Source organism: Peromyscus californicus, unplaced genomic scaffold, assembly GCF_007827085.1.
Source record: "Peromyscus californicus insignis strain IS unplaced genomic scaffold, ASM782708v3 Scaffold_14__1_contigs__length_90479793_seg_2, whole genome shotgun sequence".
Lineage (NCBI taxonomy): Eukaryota > Metazoa > Chordata > Mammalia > Rodentia > Cricetidae > Peromyscus > Peromyscus californicus.
This window is the reverse complement of record NW_026294436.1, coordinates 15,352,774-15,362,690: the sequence shown is the minus strand read 5'-3', so window position 1 is coordinate 15,362,690 and position 9,917 is coordinate 15,352,774. Positions and strand designations below refer to the sequence as shown.

Below are 9,917 nucleotides of genomic sequence, written 5' to 3'. Positions count from 1 at the left end.
AAGGATGGAGAGAGCTGTGGAACCAAAGTAGGTGTGGGCACCAGAACACAATGCAAAAATTAGTTCGATGGTGAGAGGAAAATGTGAAGACTATGTCTCTTTAGGTGAAAAATAAAAATTTTCAAACCTGTAAAATAATAAAAAGAGTAACTTAATAATGCCCCGATGAAATAAGTTATGCCTACTTTTTTCTCCAAGTCCTTTAAAAAAACATGATAACCAGGTGTGATCACGGCTGTCCTGCAGCAGTCAGGAGGCTGAGGCAGGGGGATGGAGAAGTTCAGGTTAGCCTGGGCTACATAAAAAACCCTTCTCGAGAGGAGTGAGAGATAGGAAAACAGGGCGTAAGGAATGAGAGGAGGGGGGAGGAGGAGAAAGAAAAAGAGAGGTCTGGGGCTGTAGCTCAGTTATTGGAGGGCTTGCCTAGGGTGCACAGGGCCTTGGATTCAATCCCCAGGACCTCATAAAGCTGGTGTGGTGATGCGTGCCTGCAACCTCAGCACTCTGGAGGCTGAGCCAGGAGGAAAGAAGTGCAAGATGATCCTTGGCTCTGTGTCAAGTTCAAGCTCAGCCTGAGCTACACGAGTCTTGTCTCAAAAAAAGAAAGAAAGAAAGAAAGGAAGGAAGGAAGGAAGGAAGGAAGGAAGGAAGGAAGGAAGGAAGGAAGAAAGAAAGAAAGAAAGAAAGAAAGAAAGAAAGAAAGAAAGAAAGAAAGAAAGAAAGAAAAGAAAAGAAAAAGGAACAACGTGGGAATGGGAGTGGAGATAAGGTGAAACCTGCTTTTTGACACTTTGGTCTCATGTCCCCCACTTCCCCTCCATGAAATGCCAATCATTTTCAAAACTAAGAGCTGTTGCTGCTAGTCATCGTGCTGGAGGTGGCTGTGTGTGTGTGTGTGTAACTTCTTGGTGGGCCTTGCTTCATGTTAAACACAGTAAAGCTACTAAACATCTGCCTCTTTGAAGATGTGAAGTCAAGCAAACTCTGTTTCCTGTAGACTCCAGCGTGTGACAGAGTCAAGGCTGCTCCCGGGTCCCTTCCTGTGGAAGGATGCTTGTTTTACAGCTGCTCTGGGCCCCATTTCTGCACTTCACCTCTTTCAACAGATGTTGTTCCCTTGCGGCCTGTGTCACTTTTGACGCTAGCCAGCACCTCCCCACCAGAGTGTCTCCCCACAAGAGTGTCTCTCACTTCAAGTCATGTAAGTCAAAAGGAATCTCCCTGCACACTTCATGCATATATTAATCCGTTTCATCTCTACAGCGCCCTAATTTGGATAGATTAAATTATCATTTCCATGTGTGTGTGTGTGTGTGTGTGTGTGTGGTGTGTGTGTAATAAGTTGGTGATGCACTTAGCTGTGCGTGCACATGTGGAGACCAGAGGTGGACTTTGGGTGTCTTCCTCAGTTACTCTCCACTGTGTGTTTTTGAGACTGAGTCTCTCCCTGGACCTGGAGCTGACTGTTTCAGCCAAACTGGCTGGTCGGTGAGTAGCTGATGGTCCTCCGGTCTCTGACTCCCCAGTCCTAAGATTGCAGACATATGCCATGCCTGGCTTTTACATGAGTCTTGAATATCCAAACCCAGCTTGCACGACAAGCACTTCACCCGCTAAGTCATTGTCCCCATTTTACAGAAGAGAAAAATGTGTCTGTAAAACTTCCTGGTCTGTGTGTTTCTGTGAGGGAGTCATAGTACTGCTGGGCGTGTTCACTGCACACTGTAGCCCTTGTCGTCCTTGATGTAACCACTGAATCGAGGGTTCAAACTATCCTATTGTGTCAACATTTGGTTGTATTGTAACTACTCCTATGCCCTTGGCTTTCTCCAGATACAGTCCTCATCTCTTCACAGAGAATTCACCAGAAGACAAATGTTGCCCGGGGTCCAGACTGCCCATCTGGCATGCAGGAATAAGTTAGCCAGCCTTCCATCTTCATGAGCCAAAGAGAGACTGCGACTCCACCGAGGGTCCATCACGGCGCTCCTCCACAAGCCAGGTGGATACAAGGGATGCAGTCGCTGCCTCTCTGCCCTCCCTCCCTTCTACGCTCTGCCCATTCTTCCCTTCCAACTGGCCAGGCCAAACAGCAATCATCCTTCATGGCAGCTTAGTTCATCTCCAGAAGTGAAAGCCCATTCCGATCCCTTGCTGTGATTCCCCCAACAGTGTGTAATGTCCTGACGTGTCCTCTCCCTTTGCTTCTTTGACTTCCAAAGGGCAAGGATAATCGCTTGTGCTTATGTGTACCTAATAACCACTGTCAGACTCACTGACGGGGCTGGAGAGATGGCTCAGCGATTAAGAGCATTGGCTGCTCTGAGGGGGCCCAGGCTCGATTCACAGCATCCACATGATGCCTCACAGCCATCTATAACTCCAGTCCCAGGGGATCCAATGTCCTCCTCTTCTGGTCTTCACAGGCTCTAGGCACACATGTGGTATACAGACACACACACAGGCAAACATGTATGTGTGTGTGTGTGTGTGTGTGTGTGTATGTGTGTGTGTGTGTGTGTACGTGTGTACATATATAATCAAATAGCTTTTGCCTAGCAGAATTAGGAATATAAGACCATTTGGGGGCACTTGTCCTATTTCACAGATCAGGCAAAAAAGCCCGAGATGTGAGAATTGCCCGTGAGGGTCAGTCCTTGGCCACGTTCCTTAGCTGGTGGTTTCTCTGGCTTGAATTTCTACGTTTGTACTAAGCTCAAGAGCAACTGCCATTTCTTCTCTGGCTTGGGTGTAGAAAAATGTGAGAACTGAGATCTAGGCCACCAGAGAGAGGGGATTTACATCCAACCGTGTATGTGAGACTAAAAAGAATGCAATACAAGAGCAAGGAGAGAAATACCAATTTGATGGAATCTCGTTTGATCAATGTCATCGACTATCTTATCTGTTTTTTTTTAATTATTACCTAAAAACCATGAGTCAAAAATACGTTTGGTGGAGAGATGAGGCTGTGGCTCAGTTGAGAGAGTACTGGCCAAGCATGCGGGAAGCCCTGGGCTCCCTTCCTAGCACCATATAAACTGGCTGTGGTGGACCAGGCCTGCACTTCCAGCAATGAAGAGACAGACACAGGAAGATCAGAAGATCAAAATCATGCTTGGCTACGTATTGAGGCCAGCCTGGACTATAAGAGACAATGTCTTAAAAAAAAAAAAACCAGTGAGGAGAGCTACCCAGCTTTGAGTCTTCAAGACACACTGAGTAAGAGGAGAAGCAACTGACAGAACACATTCCCAGAAGAGAGAGCTCTTAGTCAAACAGGGATCTGTGGTCGTGGTGTATTTATGGAAAGCCCCATTATTTACAGCAATTCAAAGACAGCGAGGCCGGTGGACACTGGGGCACAACGGCGTTATCCGGAAGCCCTTCGTTGGATTTGATGGTGTTGAACACTGCTTGCCGGAATAAAATTGGGTAGCTCAAAAATGGCTTCAGACAGTGGCCTGCACAGCCTCTCCAGCTCTGTTCTGGACTTTGTAGAGAGCCGCCACATCCCTGGAATGTGAGGGGTTATTTACAGGAGTGTGTGCAACTCACAATGTCTACACCACTGAAGAAAATGTCTGTCCCTGTCCCAGGCAGCCATTAACAGAGGGGCAGCATCTCAGGCTTGCTGAGTTCTCAGGACACTCCTGTTCATGTAGTGACTCCTCAGTGTTCTAAGATGAGATGGGAAATGGAGACCACCCCACCCCAGGGACCCCTGCTCTCAGCGTACTGTCCTCATGATTACCGTCTGAGTACCAAAAGGTGAGTCATGTCTACGGTCATAGCATCCTGAATGTGCCCAAACCTCATCAAAATATGAGTTATTCTGAAATTGTAGTTTCCTGAAGTTTTCTCCTATTCATCAACGTTATTGTTATTTCACTATTCATTAACATCTCTGCTAGAGAATACAGGACAGGAAACAAGACCCCTAGGGACACCATAAAGAAAATATTTAATCTGGTCAATATTAATAGAAAAGTCTTAGGGATGGTGAGATGACCCAGGAGGTAAGGTGCTTGCTGCCAAGCCTGATGACCTGAGTTCCATTTCCAGAACCCACATGATGGAAAGAGAGAGCTGACTCACCCAAGCTGACTTCTGCCCTCCACAAATACACTGAGGCTCACACATGCCCAACACATACACACAAATAAATAACATTTTTTTTTTTTTTTGGTTTTTCAAGACAGGGTTTCTCTGTGTAGTTTTTGGTGCCTGTCCTGGATCTCGCTCTGTAGATCAGACTGCCCTCGAACTCACAGAGATCTGCCTGGCTCTGCCTCCCGAGTACTGGTGTTAAAGGTGTGTGTCACCACTGCCCGGTGGTGGTAGCATCTTAACAGAATGATGGTCCCTAAAGTCCCTGAAAGATCCTTTAAAAAAAATATGTTATTGGCCGAGCGGCGGTGGCGCACGCCTTTAATCCCAGCACTCAGGAGGCAGAGCCAGGCAGATGTCTGTGAGTTCGAGGCTAGACTGGTCTGTGTTCCAGGACAGCCAGAGCTGTTATACAGAGAAACTCTGTCTCAAAAAAATTAAATAAATAAATAAATAAATAAATAAATAAATAAATAAATAAATAGAGGAGACGAGAGAAAGAGGAAGGGGAAAGAAGAAAAGAGAAGGAAAGGAGGGAAGGAGAGAAGAGGAAAGAAAGGGGAGAATGGAGAAGGGAAGAGAAAAGGGAAAGAAAAGAGAAAACCCAATAGCCAGTTCCTTCACATAGCCAGAGTCATGGGTGAGCAGCAAGAGGATCCATGCTGTGTGGTGGAGGGGCCAGGCTCTCCCAGACTCCGGGTGCTGTGTGGTGGAGGGGCCAGGCTCTCCCAGACTCTGGGTGCTGTGTGGTGGAGGGACCAGGCTCTCCCAGACTCTGGGTGCTGTGTGGTGGAGGGACCAGGCTCTCCCAGACTCGGGGTGCTGTGTGGTGGAGGGGTCAGGCTCTCACGACTCCGGGTGCTGTGTGGTGGAGGGGCCAGGCTCTCCCAGACTCTGGGTGCTGTGTGGTGGAGGGGCCAGGCTCTCACGACTCCGGGTGCTGTGTGGTGGAGGGGCCAGGCTCTCCCAGACTCTGGGTGCTGTGTGGTGGAGGGGCCAGGCTCTCACGACTCCGGGTGCTATCATCCTCAGAATGCCAGCTTTTCCTTCTCACACCTGTTCATTTGTGGAGTTGAGATAGCCATCCCAATTCCAGCCAGTTCCCTCACAGTTGGTTTCAAGGCAGAGAGCAGACGGCAGGGGAACAGGCTTCTTTCCTGTATCTTCACATTATTTATAAAAACAGCCCCTCCATGAAACCCTTGCTTGTTTGTGGCCCTTAGGTCACAGGAGCCAGGTCTCATCTCAAGGGAGGCTAAGTCGTATGGGTCTTTACAGCATCCAGGCTAGATGGAGAAGGAGGCAGGAAAGACTTTGAAATGACTCAAGGGAGAGCTGAGCACTAATACCTGACACCAGGAAAGACTGCTTCATTTGACAAAGGGGAGAGAGAGAGAGAGAGAGAGAGAGAGAGAGAGAGAGAGAGAGAGAGAGAGAGAGAGAGACTGAGGCTGGGAAATTCAGAAATGTACATTTCGCATTTGTTTACTAGACTCATAGCTGGTTGGTGACATGGCTAAAGCTGAAAGCTGGGTCAGCCTGACCCTAGCTAGCCTTCTGCACGCGTGTTAGACCACACTGAGTTTGCCAAGAAACCGAAAGGAGGCAGGTAGCAATGGGGATTTTTCTATCAGACAGCTGAAACAATGTTAAGGGCAGAGAGCTGGTTTTTCTTGAATAATATAGACACTACCACTTCTCTTTCTCATTTTCTTTTTTGATTGTGTATGTGTGTGTACAGGGAGTGGAGAGAGCTCTGAGTGAGTGAAGTCCTGAGTGAGTGTTTGTTGACAGGAGCTGGCCATGTTAAGTGGCAAAACCTTTCCCCTGGGGTAAGGTTTAGAAGCACGGCAAAGCCTTCCTCAGAGGACCCAATGTTAGTATTGACAGTGTTTGCAAAAAATGCCCACCATAGCTCTCCTGCCATGTTTAAGGCCTGAAGACGGCTCTCCTGCAGAGACTGTTTTGTCGATGGAGATTAGCTATGTGGTGATGTATTGTGTCCCCCAATATACTGTGTCTCCCAATAAAATTTACCGGAGGATCAGAGGAAAAAGCCAGCCACTATATTAACATAGAAGTCAGGCAATGGTAGCACATGCCTTTAATCCTATCACTTGGCAGGCAAGGATCTGTCTGGATCTATGTGAGTTCAAGGCCGCACTGGGAACAGAGCCAGGTGTGGTGGCACACGCCTTAAATTTCAACACTAGTTAACCATAGAGGTCTGGAGGTCTGTACAGACAGACAGGAAGTGACAGAGCTGGGCAGGAAGAGGAAGTGATGTAGCTGGACTGAGAGAGCAAATGAGAAAACAGAACAGCAAGGCTTATAGGTGTGGGTAGACAGGAAGTAGCTCGCTTTGAAAGCTGTGGAGTTGGTGAGGTAAGGTTAGCTGTGACTTTCCCTATTTCCCTGATCTCTCAGGTTTTCACCTCTATATCTGGCTCCATTTTTTTTTATTTAATAAGACCATTTAGAAATTTGTCTACATAGATAAGCCTGTCTCCTTGATCCAGCTGCCTCCATGTTTATCTGCACGTCATAACCCCACCTCCTTGGTAAGCGGTGTGCAGTAACCCTGCCTCTCTGTCCAAATCTATATGATAAACAGCCTGTGCTTAAGGAGAGCTTTGTCTTCTCCACAGAGAGTCCAGATCACCCAATTCCAGCTTTTGTCTGTGGGAGTCTGTAGGTCTGCATTTTCTTCCTTCCCTTACCGCCCCAGTCAGGTCCATCCTTGAAGGCAGGCTGGATGTTGCACATGGGTTTGAGTTTGTATTTGTGGCAGAGTGAAACTATGCACATGGGGAGGAGGGCACCTCGGTGTGTATGTGGCCAGAAGACCACCTTGGTGCCATTCCTCGGGTGTTCTACCCCTTTTGTTTGAGTCATGGTTTCTCATTGGCCTGGACTTCAACATGGATGCTAGGCTAACTGACACAAAAGCTTTCAGAAAGATCTCCTGCCTCCACATACAGTGTTAGAACTCCAGGGGAGCACCTCATGCCGAGCTTTTGATGTGGGTTCTGGGAAGCTGAACTCAACTCCTCATATGTGCAAGACAAGCACTTCACGGAGCCATCTTTTTAGCCAACACAGCCACCTTTCTGCTAGAAAACAGGCACTTAGCTTTTATTATTTTTTTTTTCCTTTGGTTTTTCGAGACAGGGTTTCTCTGTGTAGCTTTGCGCCTTTCCTGGAACTCACTTGGTAGCCCAGGCTGGCCTTGAACTCACAGAGATCCGCCTGGCTCTGCCTCCTGAGTGCTGGGATTAAAGGCATGCGCCACCACTGCCCGGCGCACTTAGCTTTTAATATTTTTTACGATTCGTTTTTATTTATTTGTTTATTTATTTTGTGTGTGTGTGTGTGTGTGTGTGTGTGTGTGTGTGTGTGTGTGTGTGTAATTAGCTGGCACATTTGTGCAGGTATCCTCAGAGTCAGAAGAGGGCACTAGATCCCCTAAACCCATGAATCTGGAGTGGGACAATGTGAACGCTAGGAACTGAACTCAGGTTCTCTGGAAGAGCAGGAAGCATTTTTTTAAACTGAAGGAACTTCTGGCTGTGATTTGAATCGACCATACCAACAGTTATCTAGGTCATAGTTTCAGTGGAGAAATACATCCCAAGACTGGTTCAGAACATGATTCCCTACCTTTATCTGACAAGTTGGGGGCAGGGGATCTGGAAAGAGCTGACATGCTTCAGAAAATTAAAATGCATACACTATTTAAATTTTACAAAGTGTAAAGGCTACTGTCAAGATCGGCAACAACAACAAAAAAAAAATTCAGCCCGGGCGGTGGTGGCGCACGCCTTTAATCCCAGCACTCGGGAGGCAGAGCCAGGCGGATCTCTGTGAGCTCGAGGCCAGCCTGGGCTACCAAGTGAGTCCCAGGAAAGGTGCAAAGCTACACAGAGAAACCCTGTCTCGAAAAACCAAAAAAAAAAAAAAAAAAAATTCACTAATTACTAGTCTTGTGTTGTGTGCCACTGAGTGTCCTTGAGACCTTACCATGTGTTGCTGAAGTTGATTTGGCTTTACTTTCTTCTTTATGACTTCAGAGATGATTTTTTTTAATGGCTCTAGATGCTGGAGAGATAGACAGCTCAAGGGCTAAGAGCTAATCCTGCCCTTGCAGAGGACCTGAGTTCAATTCCCAGCACCCACAATCAGTGGCTCACAACCATCTGGAATTCCAGCTCCAGCGCTCTCATGTCCTCTTCTGGCCTCTGCAGGAAACTGCACACATTTGCCCAAACACACATGTACACACAGAGAGAATCAAAGAAACACATCTCTTTTAAAAATAAAAAGCTTCTAAAACTAGAGTGTTTTTATATCTTTATTTTTCTGCCTTTGGGCAGATAGAGTCTTGATTCTTTGTGGATCGTTATTAAAGACCCATCTTTTGACAGAACAGAACAATGCCCTAAATGGTATTAAGAAAGCAACCACTCTGGGCTGGAATCCAGGGCTAAATTACTTGATTCTCTTATGAAATAAAGAGATGAGGTGTTGGTTGCTCCTGAGCAGATCCATCCCAGATCATGTACACTCCAGGGATGCACACACCTTCATGTCTTCTAGGAAGAAATGCTTTTATAAAGAACAGTTAAGTGCTCACTAAACACTAGAACAAGACTGAGAAGATTAGCATGGCCCCCATGCAAGGATGACAAGCAAATTCATGAGGTGTTGCAAATTCTCCATGGAAAAACTGAAAGAGTCTACAACTGATGAGTCAGCCTGCTGTGGGCATCATTGTAAACAAGCAAGTGTAGTCAGACTTTCATTGGACCACCAGTGCCCAAATAATGATGTGGGAACTTCTTATTAATTATGAAAGCTTCGCCTTAGCTTAGGCTTGTTCCCAACTAGCTCTTGTAACTTAGATTAACCCGTTTATATTAATCTATATTCTGCCATGTGTGTGTTGTTTTGTTTTGTTTTGACCTCTCCTCCATTCTGTATGTCCAACTCCCTCTGTGTCTGGCTGTTCAATCCTGCACACTTCAGATTCTTCCTGAGTTCCTCGCCCCAGAAATCCTTCCTATCCTCTCCTGCCTAGCTATTGGCCATTCAGCTCTTTATTAAGCCAATCAGAAGGCACCTTAGGCAGAGACACATCTTTACAGTGCACAGAAAGATCATCCCACAATGAGGAAGTTAAGAGTGAGATTCCTACCATGAGAATTAATGTACATATTGAGCGCATTGAACACTCTAAAAGCCAAGACAGCTTCCTGAAATGGGTGAAAGAAAATGACCAGAAGAAGGAAGCCAAAGGGAAAGGCGCCTGGGTTCAAGTGAAGCACCAGTCTGCTCCACCCAGAGAATCACATTTTGTCGGAACTTACAGGAGGGAGCCTGAGATCCTGGAGCCCATTCCCAATGAGTTCATGACTTAATGTACAAAAAGAAATAAAGGACCTAGATGGTAAAGCATTCTTCTAAAAAGAAAAATAGAAAAATGAGCAATTGAGGACTGGGGATGCAGCTCAGAGGTAGAGTGTGCTTACCTAGTGTGCACAAGGCCCTGAGTTCAATCCCTGCTACTCTGATAAGTAAAAGAACAAATAAATAAGGAAAAGAAAAAAGGGTAATTGATAACTTTGAAATCCCATGACACTTCTGATAGATTGTGGTCTTCCATGCATTTATTAAGAACCCTGTTACTATTTCTGAACACAGAAACAGTATATTTATGGTTTCAAACAACCAACTAGAGTGTCTAATTTTAGAATAAAGGCAATTCATAAATAGTCTTCATCTGTGACCCTTGTACAGTAGTTCTTGGA

The 9,917-nt window shown here is 46.2% G+C and overlaps 1 pseudogene; it reads left to right on the top strand.

The window, feature by feature from the left end:
- The first annotated feature begins 8,725 nt into the window (after positions 1-8,725).
- Positions 8,726-8,826, top strand: LOC128110238 (uncharacterized; annotated as a pseudogene).
- Positions 8,827-9,917: the final 1,091 nt, after the last annotated feature.